Source organism: Anser cygnoides, chromosome 2, assembly GCF_040182565.1.
Source record: "Anser cygnoides isolate HZ-2024a breed goose chromosome 2, Taihu_goose_T2T_genome, whole genome shotgun sequence".
Taxonomy (NCBI): Eukaryota; Metazoa; Chordata; class Aves; order Anseriformes; family Anatidae; genus Anser; species Anser cygnoides.
This window is the reverse complement of record NC_089874.1, coordinates 118,379,989-118,400,601: the sequence shown is the minus strand read 5'-3', so window position 1 is coordinate 118,400,601 and position 20,613 is coordinate 118,379,989. Positions and strand designations below refer to the sequence as shown.

The window sequence follows — 20,613 nt, the reverse complement described above, 5'->3', positions numbered from 1 at the left end:
TGAAGGTGAAAGAATGATTGTGTCAGGCTGTAATTTGTCACAGCTTATCTCAGTGAATGCAGGTGTGTCTATGCTAAAACATTTCTCCCACTTTCTGGTCATTTACCCCACTCTGGAATGTGGATATTAATAAGATCTTCACTTATTTAAAGGTGTTTGTTTGTTTCATCATTCTCTTAGCAGGAGGAAAGAGCAGAGGTAAAGTGAGACATCCACTTACAGTCATACTTTTCTACGATGTTCATACATTTATAACTGCTACTCCATTGGAGCACCACAATGTTACTGAGTGGGGATGATTCTAGTTAGCCCAGACACCTTATTGCCCATCTGACACACTACCATTACTTTTAATTAATTTCTCACATCAGACAGGTTTTTCTGTTTGTTTGTTTTGTTTTCCTGGAAGGATGAGATGGGGATCATCGCAAAAATGGACAGGGCTGTGAGTGTGGCTTGGCACGTGACAAAAATATCTAAACAATTTGCTCTTAGATGTAGCAAATGTGTGTGGCATTCATTTTGAATTTTGTTCTTCAAAGGAGAAGTTATCATGAATTTCTTCAGCGGAGGGTACTCCTCAGTTACTTGCCCACCTCATCATTTGTGTGTCCCACCGAATGGCAGGTATGGCTTCTGGAATGAGGGAAAGGGGTATATCACACAGGTGTCAAAAAGAAATTTTTGGGTAACGACAAAGGCTTTAATCCAAAAACAAGGGGTCTAATGTCTGTGTCATACCATCTGACAATATTAACCACCATTTTAACCACCGACATGCAGTAAGTTAAATAAAATTTCAAAACAGTTAGTGTTTATTTAACTACTTCATCCCCTACTAAACCGAGAATTTTCACAGGTTGCTGTACCATGACACCTACTGGTAGAGATAACCAAAATAAATAGATACAGCTCTTTATGAATGATGAAATAGGTACTTTTGTTTAAACCGGGATTTTGTTTCTCATTGAGGTGATTATAGTACATCCACATATAGACAACACAATTACTGTGACTTAGAAATGGGGTTGGGGGAAAGGAACAGTGGTTGATCCAGTGCCACAGTGTTTGCAAGGGGCAGGTACAGCCCAGGTAAGTCTGTCTCAGGTTAGCATTTCACACTCAGCTTCTGTGCCTTGACATCCTTAGAAGTCACTTTGTTTTGGGATTTAGCTTCAGTTGAAGCTCTATTTCATTTCTTTTTTGTTGCAGTTAAGAGAGCAGAGCAATCATGTAAGACACCCTCCAAGATCATCTGGTCCAACCATCCCCCTACCACCAATGTCACCCACTAAACCATGTCCCCAAGCACCACATTCAAACTTTCCTTAAACACCTGGAGGGAAGGTGACTCCACCACCTCCCTGGGAAACCCATTCCAATGCCTGACTACTCTTTCTGAGAAGAAGTGTCTCCTAATTTTCAACATAAACCTCCCCCGGCGCAACTTGAGGCCATTCCCTCTAGTCCTATCCCTAGTTACCTGCGAGAAGAGGCTGAACCCCAGCTCCCCACACCTTCCGTTCAGGTAGTTGTAGAGAGCAATAAGGTCTCCCTTGAGCCTCCTCTTCTCCAGACTAAACAACCCCAGTGCCCTTAGCCACTCCTCTTGAAGACTTGTGTTCCAGGCCCTTCACCAGCTTCATAGCCCTTCTCTGGACATGCTCCAGGGCCTTGATGTCCTTCTTGTACTGAGGGGCCCAAAACTGAACAAAGTACTCAAGGTGAGGCCTCACCAGTGCAGAGTACCGGGGGACAATCACCTCCCTGGTCCTGCTGGCTATACTATTCCTGATCCAAGCCAGGATGCCATTGGCCTTCTTGGCCAGCTGGGCACACTGCTGGCTCGTGTTCAGGCAAGAATCAATCAGCACCCCCAGATCCTTTTTCTCTGCACAGCTTTCCAGCCACTCTGCCCAAGCCTGTAGCATTGCGTGCGGTTGTTGTGGCCAAAGTGCAGGACCTGGCACTTAGCCATGTTGAACCTCATCCCATTGGCCTCTGCCCATTGACCCAACCTGTCCAGGTCCCTCTGTAGGGCCTTCCTACCCTCTGGCAGATCGACACTTGCCCCCAACTTGGTGTCATCTGCAAACTTACTGAGGGTGCACTCAATTCCTTCATCCAAATCATCAATAAAGATGTTAAAGAGAATGGGCTCCAACACCGACCCCTGGGGAACACCACTGGTGACTGGCTGCCAGCTAGATTTCACTCCATTCACCACCACCCTCTGGGCCTGACCGTCCAGCCAATTTTTAACCCAGCAAGGAGTGTACCTGTTCAAGCCATGGGCTGCCAGCTTCTCCAGGAGAATACTGTGGGAAACCATGTTAAATGCCTTGCTGAAGTCTAGGTAGAATACACCAACAGCCTTTCCCTCATCCACCATCTGGGTCACCTTGTCATAGAAGGAGATGAGGTTGGTCAGGCAGGACTTGCCTTTCATGAACCCATGGGCCTGATCCCCTGGTGGACCCGTATACGTTGTGTGAATGCATTCAAGATGACCTGTTCCATCACCTTTCCTGGCACTGAGGTCAGGCTGACAGGCCTGTAGTTCCCCGGGTCCTCCTTATGACCCTTCTTATAGATACGCGTCACATTAAGAAGTCTCCAGTCATCGAAGACCTCTCCAGATGAATAAGACCAGTGATAGATGATGGAAAGCAGCCCAGCAATCACATCCACCAACTCCCTCAGCAACCTCAGGTGGATCCTATCTGGTCCCATGGACTTGTGACAGTCCAGGTGGAGCAGCAGGTCTCTAAGTGTTTCCACCTGAACTGTGATTGAGAAGCAGCTTGAACAGATATTCTACACAGGCCACTGTAGGTAAGCTTGACTTTCTTTTTAATTGAGATAGAAAAACAGCTGGTGGACTATCCGGAAGACACCAGGGATGGGCTGAAGGTGCTGTGAAGAGAAGACGTAGAACTGAGCTTTAAGCCCTTTTATATGGTTGTCATCGTCAGGATTGTTTAGACTTACAGACATTCTCACCATATATCATCTGTCCTTTGTTGGGGCAAAAATACTCATATAAACAAATACAGGAAGCAGACCTGGTGTGAATAATAGGCAGGCACTGGTGGGTTGAACTTAAAAGGCTATATTTTACCACACCACTCCATCAATGGGTGCAGAATTTTCCAAAATGTTTCTGAAACAAAAAACTTTTTGACATAATCACAAAATATAAAGCCTCTTTCCATTTCTCAGTGCAAACTCCATTGGGCTCTGACCCTTTCAAGCATTTTATTCTAACAGACACACACTCCTATTTCTGTCACCACCTTGAAAGCCATCTGCTTCACTAATGTGTCTTGTTTCATTACTGAATAGAATTTCCCTATCTGACAGCACACTAGCAGCAGTTTTGTTCCTCAGGATATGGTTTACCAGTGAGCTATTATCTATGTCTACTCAAGCTTTTGAGATCTAGTCTAGGTTTTCTCCTCTTATTAAATTACCGTAGCAATGTCAGTTATCAAATTGTCATCCCTGTTAAGTCCTTCCGCTGTGCATAAATCCATTTTCACACTGCACAAGGCAGAATCAAGCAGCTTTTCCAGCAGTTTACTAGTGGTATGTCTGGGCACTACTTCAGCTGCATAAATCATCTTATGTCACACAGATATGAATGGGAGCTTAGATATACATATAGAGAGAGGAGAAAAGGATAGTAAGGATGCCAGCATTCATCGCTTATTATTTTATCTCTCTCCTAGTAATAAGGGGCATAACAAAAGGGATGTTTTCCTTCAGCAAGTTCCAAAGCAGTAACACAGATAGCATAGTTTCCCAGCTAGAAAAGTACCTTTGCTTTAACCATTTTTGAGAACTCCAGTTTGAAATGTCAAAATATTTTTTTACCACACAACCACCTCTTTAAAACCTGTGATCACAATTTGGCTGCTTTCAGTTGGATTTCACCTACAAGTGTTTGTTTTGTATTAGCTAGAGAGGCTCCTAAGCAAATAACAGTTTTGTCAGTTTTGTCTGAGTTTTGTGGTCCCCTTTTACTGCAGCCAGCTTGCCTCACTGCTTTGTGCATGCCAAAAACAAAGAAACAAACAACAAAGCACTTTTTCTTCACTTGTATTTTCTTTTTGCAAATGAGGAATTGCTTTCGGATGTTCCTTTCAGCAGCAAATTGCCCCTCACCTGAGATAAGACAGTGTTAGGAGCCTTCTTGAGAGATCAGACTCTTGTGATACCTTTATCTGATGTATTTGCCATGCATTACAGATTCTGAGCTAGAAAATTTATCTACTAAATCCTTGCAGAAGGTCTTTTTTTTTTTTTCCTCATTAATTTACACAAGAGAAGGTGATATCTGAGACATGCTTTTCCTTGAAAAAAAGCTTAATTGGGTAATTACAGCTGACATGTCACTGTTGTAATCCTGGGTAAAGTTATGTGCCTATTCACACAAACAAGTTACTTAAAATGGAGTTTCTCTACAAGCACCAGCTTTTCAGCTATTTAGCAGTTACAGAAACACTTTCCCAGTGCCATGCCCTGTAGTAGTGCTATAAACAAGCTCAGAGGATTGCTTTCAAGTTCAGTGCAGTGAGTTAGTTCCACACCATCCACATCCTCATGCACTGCCATCGCATCCCCGTATCTTAGCAAAAAGTTATCTGCCACATTGGACATCCTGTGCGTCCTCTGAGCATGGAGCAAAGGACCTGCTGGGGCTTGTGGGGTGGAAATAGAACTTGGTACTTACAGCCTCTACTGAAAACAAGAAAATCATTTCCATTTACACATCTACATTTAACTCTGCATAAAGGCTGCAGGCTGTTCATGCATCTGACTCACCAAATTCTCCCTTTTCTTGACAACATTTTCCCTGTATTACATTGGTGACTTAGTGTGCCAGATCTGGCCAGATCCAAACCGTAACCACGCTCCCCTGCCCCATGCCTGGGGCCTCGGGAGGGAGGCTCAGCTCTGGGCTCCCAGACCCGTGACAGCTCCCCTGCTTTGGCCAGGTCTGAGGACACAGTGCCTCCTGAGATGTAGCAACCAATTTTTCACTTCTGTTCAGGCAATCAAAATCTGAAGCTTATCCTGAACACACAAAATCTGGTGTTTCTTTTCTTCATGTGCCATTGTGTGTGTAAGAGGAAAGAGTGTGGATCAACAGCTGCCTTTAGTCAACACAGTCAATCGGCTTAAGAATGTAATCATCTAGAAAAAGGAAGGGAGGCTAAACTGCTGTCACTTGCTGCTAATAAAAGTTACAGCATTAAGCTGCAGCGGGAGACGAGCTTTTGTTCACTCTGAGTAAGCATTTGGTTCTCTGTGTGCCTTACGCTGGGGCGACACTATACGTTGAGAAGCGTCCTTACAACAGAGCAAACTTGGAGGAGAGATTTATTCAACGTGCTACTTACGCTGCCATTCATTTCCAGTGTCCCTGCCAGTTCAGTGAATATTAGAGCTTGAATAAAGGTCCCCCGTTCCTCTCTACCATCTAATTCTGCATTGTTAGGCACAAGCCACTGGTTTTGTTTCTTGGGTTTGGTTGGTTTTTTTTTGTTTTCTTTTTCTTTCCTTTCCTTTTTTTTTTTTTTTTTTTAACATCAGCTGGTTGGGTTTGGCACATTAATTACCATTGTGTCATAAATTCAGTATAATGGCTGCACTGCAGGACCAAGCAGACAGGCTGTGAGGCAGCAAGCCCTTACTTAAGCAAAGGAGAGCTTTGATAAATAGTAATACTAGCCAGAAAAATTATTTAAAAAATATTTGCAACAAAGTATGGGCTCCATTACCTGACAGATATCATATTTTAACATGCCCTTCCCTTTCAATATATTATTTCTCTGAATTTATTTTGGGTTGTGTATTTGGAGAGAGTTTTGCCAGATTTACCTCTCACATAGCAAGCACTATGAAGGATGCTAGAATAATATTTACACACACAACAGAGGAACATTAATTTGGACTTCTGAATTGCCCAGTCAATGTGCCTAAGGACTGACCTGGAAAATCAGTACCCTTGGAGCCAGTATTTTCCTGATGTTTCAGGTCTTTGTCCTTTCTGAGACTTTCAAGAAGGATACCAGTTTAATGAGTAACCATGATGTCCACTGTAAAGTGCAGGAAGGGAGTCAAATCTCTTTAGCTAGAGACTGAATAGGTACCTCCAAGTTACTCCCTTCTGTAGTGCTGCTAATATTCTGGGATGAAGCAAGAAAACCAGGGCTAGGGTGGCTGACCAAGTGCGCAGCAAAAGAAAAGTTCAATATCCAACTGCAAGACATAAAAAATTGAAGACAACATAAAAAATGAAAAATATTCTAATTAAAACAACAGCTCTGGTTGACCAACTGGCTACCGCTATTCAGATAAACTGTTTCTATAAGGAATCCCACATTTTAATGAGTTTTCTACATACTGTAGAAATGTAGAAACATTCTAAATGTATAATCTAGGTGAATATGATAATAATGTTACAGCTGTCTACATTGTAGAAGTGAAGATTAACCGAAGCACTTGAACTGGGTGAAAAAAAGGCTGTCCTTCCTATAAAGAATGTATTAAAAAGTATGTTAGCTTCTCAGTGAACAGAATAAAACTCCTGGACATTAGTTCACCATTTCAAGTTTATTGTTTGTAGCATCATCAATAATTGAGGAGCTTGGGATGACAGGTTTTTTTAAGATTTAGTTAAACATCTGTTTCTCTGTTCCTCTGAACCAAGTCCTGCACTCTCCATTCTCTACACACAGCACTTGGGACTATTAAAAGCATTTAACAGCAAGCATTTAATGTGAATCAGCATTAAGTGTATCCAAGACGCTGAGATCAGCCCTTGAAAGAAAGCTAAGTGTGGTATTTCAGATAATGTCGGATGGTAATAGCGGGTGAGCACTGACTTTAATTGTAACTCGCTGCAGTTTGCTGCCCTGTGTGGTGAGAAACTATTGTTTGTGCACATCAGAAGCCACAGCATGCCTCAAACACCCAGAGGGTGACTGCAAAAGCAGCAACCAACAGCTTCTCATCTGAGTTATTCCTGATCACTCACTGCTGGCCAGGTTAACACTGCCCACGAAGGGCAGGCAATGCACCCCCCCAGTAACACCATGCTAGTGTCCACCCCATGAGGGACATAAAGCAGGGCTGATAGAAGGGGAAACTGTGTGGCAGCTTCCCTTGAGCGGTTTTGGGTTTCCTCACTTGAGAAGGAAGTTGTTAATTTCTTGCTGGGTATGCAAGTTAAGGCAGACAGAGGCGAGGCATTGTTCAGCCCAGAAGTTTAGTACTTAGCCTGAGATCCTGAACTGGAAGTGACAGTCTGAGCCTGCAGAGCCATTCAGGGAAGAAAAGAAGAGCAGTCTCTAAGCCTGACAGTTATGTGCCTCTCTGGTACTGTAATACCAGAAACATGTCATGGGATGATTTAAATAGAAAGTGTTCCATTTAATGGGATTTTGGTCACAGTACTGTGGATCTCTTTAGCAGCATAAAATGTACATTTGAAGCACTGCCCCTTTGCCTTAAACTCCTGGCTCGTTTTTCTTTGCTAGTGCCTTAATGGCAGGCACATTTTTTTCAAAGGGAGAAATGATCTGCAGCACATATAGCACTTGATGGTTTAACATATTGCACTGCCGGCTGCTGAAGGCAAAAAACCAACCACTGCCTCTTCCTTTTATCTGTGTTACATGCTAATTGATGTAACTGCAAGAAAAGATAATTAATTATGGGAATGTACAGTTAATTTCATTGAATGAGAACACTACACTTAAGACAACCAATATGGCACACCTTCAATCTCTGGCTTGCATTTTGCTTCCTCAACCCCCTTGCTTCTTTAATCCCTTTTTACTATTCTGAAGAAGATGAGGCTTCATGTATGAGACCTGAGCTAGGAATAAAAAAGGGGATAAAACAGATGACAGAGTAACCAGAGAAGAGGACAGGGAAGGGAAGGCTTATGAGAGAAGAATTTGATAGGAAAAGAGTGAAGGTGTGTCTCTACATTTCTCATCAGATCATCCTTTGCCATCATACGCCCCAGTTCCGAGTGGGAAATTGAGTGATTCACAGAGGAGCTGCCTAGAACCACCTGAGACATCCGTGTTACTTCCATTCTACAACATGCTTTCTTTTCTGAGGCAGAAAGCAACCCTAAGAATGGATACTGCTTTCAACAATGCTGCAAGAGAAAGAAGGAAGGAAGGAAGGAAGGAAGGAAGCAAGGAAGGAAGCAAGGAAGGAGAAAATTAAATAAATTCATACTACAAGAATACACAATTCTACAGTCAAGAGTATACAATTCGTGATCGGTTCCTACCTACTGTCTCAAGCTCCACAGAGGCCCTCCGACCCTGCAGCCCAGCGGTGTGCTCCTTTCCCACACAGGAATCTGTGACAACATACTCACTTCCCCTCTTTGGGCTGGTCATCATCCTCATAAAGAGAAATAAGCGTTCATAACCCTGCTCTACTCCTTGGTTCCCCTTCAAGATGCTCATTTTACCTGTGGAAAGCAAATTCTTAAATCCACTTCCTTCTCTGCCCCCTTCCTTCTCCCAACCAGTAGCTTTTGAAGTGGGGGCCTATCGATATCGTAATTCTCTCCATCAGCACCACTTACTGGCTACTATACTCTTTTTGAAGACTAAAACCACGCCTAGCTTTCACTCTGAAAACATTACCTGTTGTCTTCTGCTATTTCTGCACATCCATTAACTATTTGCTAATATTCTTGCCATTAACAAATACTACGTGGTCCCTTGATTAAATAGAGAAGCCAGTAGTTACTAAATGTTCAATATTTGCTTACAGTGATAACGTCTGAAATTTTGAAATGCAGGAGGAGAAGCTAAGTGGGATTGGTATGCAAATAAGTAACATAATCCAAATGTGATATGCAAATTACACCATCTTTATAAAAATGATGGAATTGCCCCATAAATGATATTTTACAGAAGTGCACACATTTGGGGTTAAGGGCAGGAGAAGTAATTCCCCAAGAATTACTGGTCTGAGAGGAGGATTTGCATTACTTTTGTTCTTCCTTACTTTCAACATCTTGCTTTTTCTACTTCTCATGTTATATTTGTTTTGCTTTCCCTCCTTTCTCCTAACCCCTCAGCCACATAGGCTGGGCCCCTGCAAATACGTCCCTGCCCAATACATCACTGTGCACAGGCGCAGCACAAAGCACATCTCCAGCCCGTCTCTCACTAGCAGCAGTGAGAGAAGTCACCTGCCTGTCCACATGCAGGAGAAGACATTTAAATTGCAATTCAGCACAGGCCTGCAGGATTCCAGCTGAGCCACGCTTTTGTCCATTGTCCATAGCTAATCTCATCCTTTTGGTCAGTTTTGTTTTGTTCTCTTTTCTTCTCCAGCCCAGTGTCCTTGAACTTGTCTGTCTGTCCAATATGTTTTAACTTTCCCACCGATTGGTTCAAGGGCTAGGTCTCAACATCCTTGGGAGTCCTGAGCTAATGCTTCCTCCCAACCTTGCAGCCATCCACCCTCCAGCAGAGGAGAAAGGCCATTCTGTAAAGCCAGGGTTATCCTTTGATAGGCATAACAGGCAGAAAAAGAAATAATCCTGTAAACAAGGGATCTTCTCCTCGTATGAAGCTCCTTTTTCCTTGGTTTCTTGGTTCAACTGTGATTCTTACCACCACATGCCTGAAAACTCTGTTCTCATCAATGTGCTCCCATATCCCAGCCCTCATACTTTGCTCTGACCTCCACATATCATTGAACTGTATTGCTAAATAACTAGAATATGTATATATACTATTTTAGGCTGAAATAAATTTGGTTTCTCTGTGTTCCTGCTCACTAAACAAGTGATCATGCTTCCAAACTCAGTGCAGGCATATTACCACCACCTTCCACTTTGATGTGCTGATAAGCCTCCCACTCTTTTTGATGTCTCTCTCTGCAAGACATCCAGATGTGATTGTACACCAAAGCATTTCACATGTTTGTGATGAGCTGCCCCACATACCTCCTCATCCCCCCATAGGAGTCCCAGCACCCTGTGGTTGGCTATAGGTCCTCTGGTAAAAGCATTCCTAAAAAAGGGTATTCCTGGGAGCCACACACAGCTGAGCTGCATGTGCTTTGTGTCGGTAACATTTTCCAGCTTGTCTTTGTCATCTGCAGAGCCCCAGCTGGTGACACTTGCCATTTCCAACAGTGATGCTGCTGAGGGTCTTTGTAGGATCAGTTCTGCATCAGTTGAAACCTTTGTACTCACTTCAGTGGGTGCAGTTTTGACCGTCAGAAAAGGCATGACTGCACTTTGAGGTGTATTTAACGATTCAAAGACTTTCCTCTCTGCGCTATGTAGTTCACCCTCCAACAGCTCTCACTTGAGACCTCCTCTGATTGCTTTTCCTATTCTACTTTAATCTTCTTCCTTATCGACCTCTGTTGTTCTTCTCTTTGATACACCATCTACTTCCAAAGTTTCTCTATCCTGTTACCCATATTATTTTTGTCTTCTATCTCATGCCAGCAACTGCATTTTCTTGGCCTTTACACAGAAATTCACCCGGGGGCTCTTTTTCAGAACACTTCTTTGAACTTTGTTTAAAAAAAATGAAAATAATAATCACAATTCACAGCATTTACTAACACTTGCAACTCTGTACTTACTAGTGTGACACAGATATTTCTCTCCTTAGGAAGGGCTACCAGCAAGAAACCTTACCCTCCAACTGAGTTATTGACTTTTATAGGTCAGCTTTTTTGGCCCATTTTAATTTACATACTGCCTGCCTTGACTTTCAGTTGAAATCTTGTACCTTTGGCAAGGGGGAATTTCCCTGCCACAGCAAATGAAAAAGATTATATATCAGAATGGAATCGTTAGCATGACTTTTCTTAATTAAAACTAAGAAGTGATTCAAAAAGTCTTTTTAAATTATTTTAAAGGAAATTAATGTGGTGTTTGATTGTTATTCTTTATCTGTCAAAAGTTGTATTTCATAGGTGAATGACAGGGCAGTATTTCCGAAGTGTAGTAATCTGCAAATTATCCTGTGATAGTCCTGTAAGTGCTACCTTAATCACAAATGGTGCATATTAATGAAGGTCCTAGACAGATGAAAGAGAATGTTAAGGAGTACATGAAGCTTGATGGAATTAATACAGCCGACACTGAGTTGTGCTCAGACTGAGCCAAACAGCTTCAAGCTATGTTTCTGCAAGAGGGGGAGGGGGAAATCCCAAGATGACAGATGCCGTGCAGAGCAAAGCCCTTTCTAAAGAAAGAAATAAATCATTTATGTACAATATTCACTAAAAACTGCAGGGGGCAAGAGACTGCAGGTTTTACTTTCAATAAGGAAGAAAAATGCATATATAATAACTGCTCTTGCAAACATACACTGCATATGGAAAGCAAGTTCAGGAAAGAGTCGTTCCCAGTGACTGTCTCAAACTTCATGAAGCTGACCGCCCATTTATACTTAAGCAGACAGGAAAAATAAACTCTTAAGGCACAATGCACGACAGTGAAGCGAAGAGCCTCCTTGTGGTGTGATTAACGCTGTTATTATTGGTTGCATCACTGCAAGCTGAGGGGCATGCAAGTAGCCAGGCCAGTGCCCAGGCCTCCCACCCACTCCTCCAGCATTGCTGCCGGGCTTACAGCACGAATGATTGAGTGCTGCCGTGCTTCAGCTACTTCTGGCTGGTCAGTGGTCCCTTGAGGGCTGTTGGTGACAGACGCTGTGCAGAGGAGCTCTGGGGGACTACTTCTTCTGATCTTTGGCTGAGTGTCCCTCCTTGGAGATCTTCAAAAGCCACCTGGATGTGGTCCTGGGCACCCTGCTCTGGGTGGCCCTGCCTGAGCAGGGGGTTGGAGCAGATGGCCTCCAGAGGTCCCTTTCAACCTCAATCATTCTGTGATGCTGTGAATCACACAAAGAAGGCACAGCCTGTAACTCTTTTTGGCCCCTTTCCTTGAGTTACACTCTAAGAGGACTGCTGCAGCAGAATATCTGGGTGTCTCATAAAGCGAATGTAACACTAGCCATCATACACATTCTCAGAAGTGTGTTAATCATCATAAGATACGCCTGTAAATATTTCAAAGACCTGATTTTTCCTCTAGTAGCACCTGTTCTTTCCAGGGGGGCATTTGTGACTAATGACACTAATTGTACCAATCTCAGTTAAAAGAACAGAGATCATATACGCAAATCAATTATGTGCCCAACCTACAAGCATGCCTGCCATGTACATGGAGGCCAGATAGCCCATCCAAAACCCAGATTCCCAGGGAGAAAAACAACACAGCATGGAAAAATTAGGCAGTGTTTGGCAGGCCTGCACCGTGTTGACTGTCTTATGCCTTTCTCCTGATGTCAGCAAGAGTAGCACCAGTCAGCCCACCTACGGACTGGGTGCTGTGTGTTTAAGAGGGTGAAGTTTGGAGGGGCTGTTGGTCTTTTTCAAACATCCTGGCCTTGCATCTGCTGGAGTTAAGGAAACGGGGCCATATCTTATCTCTTCGAGCGCTTGCTGCGATAGCTGGTGTGCACATGTTGCTGTCAGCTAAACCCACAAATGGCTTAATGGCAGGTACATAATAGCCCGTTAGTACAGGTTTGCCTGGGATGCTGGCAGGTGTTTACATGAAATTTTGCCCTGCTTGTCACAGCATATAGGACAGCCGGCACCTGGCAACCTCCTACCGAACAACACATCCTTTGATTGCTCTGGAGCGGTAGCAGCAGCTGCCGCCAGCCTTGTTAAATAAACAACAGGTTCTGCACCTGCTTGAGCAAAGCCCTGAGCTGGCTCCCAGCTGGGCGGTGGGTGAACAGGTAACCCTGCCTTCCCTGCCCACCCTGGCCACAGGGATTAGCAGAGGGGTGCCAGCACCACTTTGTCCTTTGGCTGGGAAGATTTGCCCTGTCCCTCTCTCCAGAGCATGCTGCTGAGCCAGGAGACGTAGAAATCTCCCTAATTAGATTTCCGATTTATGGATGGTTCTTGTCACATGCACACAGAAACCCCAGACACAAAGGCACAATGGTAATGAGAAAAAATGACTACGGCACAACATCCAACTGCCTGTCCCTTGTAGAGCACTTTGAAATAGTGCAGAACAGTAATGAGTCATTTCTGAGGAGCCAAAGGCATAGTGTAGGACAGGGCTTTTTGTCCTCCAGAGGCTGAAACTGTGCAAAAGCCAGATTTTTGTTAGGTACAGTCAGCAAAGTCAAGGGAACTGTGTGTCCTGGATGTAACAGGTGAGGTTCTACTCTCAAAGCTGGAAACGATTATTTTATCATTCCCCTTCCTATCAGGTTTAATTAAATATTGGTGCCTTATTAGATTCTGCACTAAATACACTTGTCTGGATCCGCAAACTTACCAAAAGCAGGAGGATTACCGGGGATGGGGTATCGCTTACCTGCTGCCATAATTCTTCCCCCTCTGGTTTCTTTCCCTCCCCTGCACACAGTTGAGCAAGACATGCTGGGAGCGACGTGGTGGCTGCTCTTCCAGCCTTCAGCTGGTGGCAGGTGCCTGAAGAGGTTGCACAAAAAATACGAGCAAGTAAAAAGGAATAAATGCAAAGGTGCTTGTTATTCACGTGTAAGACAAAAGCCAGAGTAAGAACAAAATAATTACAGCAACAAGAGTGGAATTCAAGGTGAATGCTAGGAAAAAAAACAAATAAAACAAGCAAACAAATGAAAAAAACAGGTGATAAAAGATCAAGAAGGTCCATTTAAAAGACGTATGATACTTAGTTTGAGGCGGCACTCCGAGAGCAGAAAGCCATGCTAATTGGGCTCCGTTCTTTTGATCCACAGAGCAAACTTCCTCCATTTAGATGTTTTCTTAGAATTAAAAGGCAGAAAAAACTTAGAGACAGCTTTATGCCAGTTTTAACACACAAACACAGAAAGGACCATCTGTTGGGTCTTTCAGCTACAAGAGAGATGAAAGGGAAAAGGTGAAACAGGAGCACTGCATCTATTTTGTAGTCATGTATCCACCCAGACATATGGATATATTAACTGTGCTTTGGCAGCATTAAATTCCTGACAGAGACAAGTTGTTTGTTACTAATCGTCCACAGAAGCAAGCTGGCAGAGCAAATCCCCTTCACACAGTCATATGGAGCTTCAGGTCTAAGAAACCGGTAGCGATTATCAAGAGACTGTTATTTGCATTTAACTATTTTCCAATAAATTGCTATCAGCCCAGTTTGCAAACACAGCTGACAAATACAGTAAATGCTGTTGAAGCACAACACAGAAATGCCTGAATGCTAGCAGTGGCCGCAGCCTTTTCTCATGCTCTGCCTCTCAAACATCATGGTGCCACAACCACTGCAGTAGTAAACTCCATGTTTTTAATAGAACCCCTACAGATATGAGTGACAAAAAGCGATTTCATTGAGCAGAAGTGCAGGCTTCAGCTTAACTAGTTCTGAGGGAGTGTAACATTTGGCTGTTTGTGTGATCACGTTGCCTTCTAGTGGCTGGCCCCAGCACCCTCATACCAGGAAGGTTTCAGGATGCTCTTCCGCCCCTGAAACACAAACACATCCAGGGTGCGGAATATGTTCTTCATTCCTCCTAGTAAAGAAACAACTCTCTGACAAGTCTCATGCTCCGTGTTGCTTAGGAGGCAAGAAAGTGCCATCACCAGTAATTTTTGTAATGACACACATTACTGCTTATTTTGAGTGTCTTCTAGGAAAAATGTTTTGCATCTGTTTTTAGCTCTCCACAACCAGTAACAAAGCAATGAGTTTATCATCTCATGGTGCTGACAGGCCTGCCTCTCCATCTGCATGAGCAGAGAGAAAGAAAGAAAAGACAAATCAAGAGTGAAGAAATTTCTTTCAAAATACTGATCATGCAACACCATGCAGTGGAACGAAGTAGGACTGGAACTGCAGGAGAGCTCGGGGAAGAGGCCAGCTGCCAGGGTAAACTCCTTTTTAGCACGTGGGGTGACAATGGGCATCGAATCTATCAGCAGATGAAGGAAAGCAGAAAGCAGGAGAGAAGGAGAGATGATGCAGCCAGGTGGGGCAGTCGGCCCAGCCAGATCTGCAGGAGGAAGAGTTCCCTGGGAAGGCAATTAACTGAAAGTGCTCTGCAGGGGTGCATCCTAAAACGCTTATCTGCAAATGCAAGGAAAGTCATTACAAAAAGAGGAATTAGACATAACTGCAAGAAAACACTGACTAAGCTACATCACTGAAAGAGGAAGCCACATGAAAATGGCCAAAGATATGGACTATTTAAAGAAACACAGATACAGAAGACATTTTTTTCCTCCTTTGATGTATAAAACTAAGGCTGGGGTGGGGGGGCAGGAACAGAGGTTGGACACAAAGAACAGAGGGAAAGGAAACAGAGTTGCAGCTGAAAATTTGAAGCAGAAGCAAAATCTTTAGAGGAACAAAGACTGGATCATCAGCTCAGAGGGTAAAAGAAAATGTGGCAGTAAGTGAAATGTAGGAAGCCTGTTACTAGAGTGCTGAAGAAAATGAAAACAAAATGGCAAGAAATTTGAAGGAAAGACCTACAGCTGTGCAGACTACAAGGAGCAAGTGTTCAGTGACAGACTGCTTGGGCCTGGAGAGGAACGCAGCAACTGATGCGGTGGACAACTTTAAAAAATTCATCCCCCCTCCTCCCCCGCTTCAACCAGTTTATTATCTCAGGAGAAACAAGGTCGGTTCCTCAGTGTTGAGGACTGCTGATTAACACAGCTAAGGAAAAAAATGTTCAAGTCAAAATGGGTTGTTATCAACCAAATGGGATGTTGTAGGCATATACAGAAAAGCATTATATAAGAGGCTAGATTAGACTCTTGTAGTTCTCCCTCTTGGCTTCAAAATCTATGAATATACTTGTAACACATGGCTGTGTCATTCCCACCTGTTCTCCAAAACTCAGCACATGCACACATTGCATACATAATGGTGGAAAAAAGGAACATATACGTGAGCAGCAACTGCTTTCAGTGCAATCTGCATGAGATAAACATGACAGAGATGAGTTAAGCACACAAATACACCACACAAAATCTGAGACTGTTTCATCTATTCACAACTCCAAGTGCCGACTCTTGGGGAACTGCCAGTTCAAAGACAGTATATATATATACATATATCCTCATCTTCCCTGAACATCCAAGCAGCAGAACTGGTGGATATACATTTTTGCCCTTTTCAAAAAGTAGTTATAGAACTACTGATCTGAATCTCATGCAAAGTATGAGAGAATTGATTGGTATACATCTAGCAACTCTTAACCTCTTTTTTTTGTAACCCAATTATTAAAAACAAGAGGTTCCTCATAGCTGTGAATTTATATATAGTAAGACTGCGTAGCTTATGATCTCTTTCTCAAAGCGATTATTACCCAAGTTATGGACCTTGTAGAATATTCCTTTCTGTCAGTCCAGTGAAGGAACAGATGCATACAAAACTCAATTTAACCTGCTAAATGCCAGATTTTTACACAAAAGGCCATAAGCCACCTTTTATCTGTTTTTACATTCTTGGGCAAAGTCACACTGCATAAGTGCAGAATTGCTTGAAATGCACAAATATAGTATTTTGGAATTGTCACCAGCACATTCAAGCCACCAAAAGAAAGGAAAAAAGAAGAAGTGTTAAAAATATTGCTAGCAACTTCATTTTGGTTTTGATGTTTTGAGAAAGACGTGGCTCAAAGCTTAGTACTGTTTTCTAATGAAATGTCTGGTAAAGTATTGGAAAAAGAAATCACCCCAGACTATTGTAACCACTGTGGGTCTTCTGATGAGATGATCCTGCAGGTAATAGGGAACATGGACATCAAGCCTGTAGGGAGCATTTTGCTGAAGCAGCCAACACCTTTCAAGTGCAGTGACTTCACAGAATCACAGAATCACAGAATCATCTAGGCTGGAAGAAACCTCCAAGATCATCTAGTCCAACCTCTGACCTAACACTAACAAGTCCTTCACTAAACCATATCACTAAGTTCAACATCTAAACATCTTTTAAAGACCTCCAGGGATGGTGACTCAATCATTTCCCTGGGCAGCCCATTCCAATGCCTAACAACCCTTTCAGTAAAGAAGTTTTTGCTAATATCCCACCTAAACCTCCCCTGGTGCAACTTTAGCCCATTCCCCCTTGTCCTGTCAGCAGGCATGTGGGAAAATAGACCAACCCCCACCTCGCTACAGCCTCCTTTAATGTACCTATAGAGAGCGATAAGGTCACCCCTGAGCCTCCTCTTTCCAGACTGAACAATCCCAGCTCCCTCAGCCGCTCCTTGTAAGACTTGTTCTCCAGACCCCTCACCAGCTTCGTCGACCTTCTCTGGACTCTCTCGAGCACCTCTAAGTCCTTCTTGTAGCGAGGGGGGACTTGAGAAGAAACTATTTTAACATACAGATAAAAAGAGTTAAGCTGTGCTAAACAAGAAAATATGTTTGGTATAGAGTAACTAATCACTACAACAGTGGCTAACTAACTAAAATACCACCTCACTCTAAAACCAATAAACTTATCCCTAAACTTGAGAAAATTATTCAACTTCCAAACAGCAATTCCTTATTCTTCAGGAAAGATCAAAACCTCCTCCTGCACTATTTTGATAAGCCTGATAAGGCAAACATATTTATATTTAATAATTCTACAATACAATCTTTCGAGAAACTCACAGGGTAGGACAAATTAACTGTATTCATGAGACAGCTTGAAAGTAGAAAAGAAAGCAGAGTTCAGATTTTAAATATAAAAACTCTAGGATTCATTTAGATGAAATTGTGTCAAGGGAGAATTCAAAATGTCTTTGGTATTCTTCAGGTTCATCATAGCACATTGTATAAAAATCAAAATGCTTTTTCCCTAATCTTCCAAAAAAGATTAATAACCAAGTTAGGCAATGTGGAACAATATTAGCATTTGTGTCTATGAATTCAGATATTCACACCACCATTCTGAATTTCTAACTTAATTTATTTAAAGGAAGACAAGAATAAATGCTGGTTATTTTACATCAGCACCCCCAGCTATGTTACACAGGCGCAGGGTTTCCTCATCTTGTGAATGGAGGAAAAAGCTTTTTGCTCCCAAGTAGGTAGCTCCGTTTTCTAGCATATACAGAGGTACAGCCACTATGCAGCTTAGTGTGCATATAACACTTCATTATTATACTTTGCATACTGGCACCAAAACAAAAATCGGTCTCCTGGTATCCTGCCCCTGGAACCACATTAGCCTGTCTATTTGCAAGCAATGGGAAGTTCATCACAAGAACATAAACTGCCATCTTAGATTCAGAAAAACCATAGCCTGAGGATGACGGATTTTGTACGAGGTTCCCTAATCAAGCAGCCTTTCTGGGAGGACTCCTGTTGTGAACAGGGGGAGCCAACTCATCCATTTGCTTGATTTTAACTTAATCACTCACTCTGAATTTGATGTGTTAAAAGAACATCATGGGTTTTTTGTTGTTGTTGTTGTTGTTTTTTAAACAAAAAAACAAACAAACAAAAAACAACATGAGGAAATCATTGGTTGTGTCTACACGGCTTTTTATGTTCTGTCATTACCTTATTCTGCCTGTATTTGGAATTGGCTAGAAGCAAGCAAGCTCAGAATGAAAGCTAGACATGCTTGCAAATGCTGGTTTGCAAATGGTGGGCCCAAGCTAACAGGCATTGCTGAGAAGCAGATTTTTTTGTTGCTTTGGGTTGGCAAGACATTGACACGGCTATGTAGCTTCCAGTAAAATGGCATCAGTGAAGAAAGCTCATGTCTGCTCGGGGCATGTGCAGACATTTTCACAGACTGGGGGAAAAAGAGAAGGAAAACAGAGGGCTTTACTCGTTGCAAACAACAGACTTGGTGCCTGCACTGCAATCACCCGTCAGCAGTCTGTCTGCCACTAGTAAGAAAGCACCAACTAATGCTGGTACGCCATGCCTCGGCGAGCACGGCGCCCTGTGACAGCTTTCAGAGTCACAGCTCCATCCCTGCTAAGCTCCCAGGCAGCCCAGCAGTGCCCCACGTCTTCTTCAGAGGCCATGTTTACGAAGCTAACAATTGGCTTATGATTAGTCTTAATTTTCTCCTATTAGCCATACATTTGGTCTCTTCTTTTACAAATACTATAATTAAGGTGAAGTAAATGCTTAGTAATCCTGATTTAGAATAATGACATATTATCCATTCCTAATTGCTGTCCAATCCTAATTATTTCCGTGGAGCATATACCTGTTCACACCAAGTTTTAAAGGCAAGAACTGGAGCAACCGCTTGGGACCTCAGACCACTGAGGACAGGAAAACATCCACTGGAGTCAGAGGAGGTGGCAGTGCAAGACAGCTGCAGTACAGCCAGAACAGACACTCCACCATGCCTTTGCTTCTGCCTTGAAATAAATCCCATAAGTGTAACACCAGCTCTGCATCCAATGTACGAAAAAAAAAAAAAGAAAAAGAAAAAGAAGAAAATGCCACTTTGGAGTGTGAGACACCGCATGTCAGAAGTGTAACGTTAAGCATATGTTCATGTTTTCCTGTTAAGACAGAGTATTTCACATTTCATTTTTTTATATATACTTTAGATTACAGATGACTCTATTGTACCAAAATATTGGCAGCTGCCTTCCAGCATGGAAGACTGCCTTCCACATTCAGTGAACTCTCCATGCTTCTGACTGTAAAACATTTGAGCAGCCTCCTGGATATTGATGTTCATTACCTGTACGGTTTGCGTAACAGACATGCAAACAGCCCAATCCATAATATCAGTTCATATTGACTAGCTATTCCTACCCTGAAATAGGAATGTCAAGCTTCAATTGATTCACGTTCGTACACTGTGTAAACATAATTTAAAATTAACATGTACAAGATAGAGCACATACTATTATTACCTTGCGGAGTAACCCAGGGGACGTACTGTAGCACAAAGGCGCCGTACTAGACAGAACTAGTCAATAAAGCGTAAGGTATAATTTGCCACCTAAATATCCCATAAACTCCAGCTGCTGCCACAGAGGCTCAGCAATGGTCTGCTCTTGCACTAGCACCAGCAGCTCCCTGTAAGCTGCAGGAAGGGCAGGAGGACAGGGCACAAAACACGGCCAGCCAAGGCGGGGCGGCCCGGGAGGAGAAACTAGTGCTGCAGCTACAAAAAATAGCTACATGACCATTATAATGCCAGTACGAATGGTAAAAATAAATAAATAAATAAATAAATCCTCAGATCGAAGAACTAAGAATTAAGAACTAAGAGTAGCGGCTCTCCAGTTCCATGAACAGGTTTCGCTGACACTGCACTGGTGATGGGAAGGACCATGTTTTATCCATCAGCACCCTGATGCTGCAAGATCTCTGTGCCCTACATTTTTATCTATTGAGGGCTCATCAGCTAGTATTTTCAAGGAAGAAAAAAAAAAAAAAAAGAAGCTCAATGATGAGAAAAAAAAAAAAATACCATAGAGCAGCTGCAGCTGTAATTGGCTGAAGGGCTAACAAATGACCTAATATTCTTCTAGCTAGGATTTATCCAGCTGCTCACTGTTCTGATTAAATAGGACTAATCCGTCACATGAAAATTGCTTCGCTGAG

The 20,613-nt window shown here is 42.7% G+C and overlaps 1 long non-coding RNA gene across 2 annotated transcripts; it reads right to left on the bottom strand.

Annotated features, from left to right (window-relative positions):
* Positions 1 to 4,824: 4,824 nt before the first annotated feature.
* LOC106038397 (uncharacterized) lies at positions 4,825 to 20,064 on the bottom strand. 2 transcript variants are annotated; one of them, XR_010829664.1, is made up of 3 exons: positions 19,917 to 20,064; positions 13,421 to 13,536; positions 4,825 to 11,909 (listed from the first exon to the last, which is right to left on the bottom strand). It is a non-coding gene; the product is annotated as an uncharacterized lncRNA (long non-coding RNA). The 2 variants fall into 2 exon arrangements; XR_007157709.2 differs by lacking the exon at positions 19,917 to 20,064 and adding an exon at positions 13,760 to 14,352.
* Between the last annotated feature and the right edge of the window lie 549 nt (positions 20,065 to 20,613).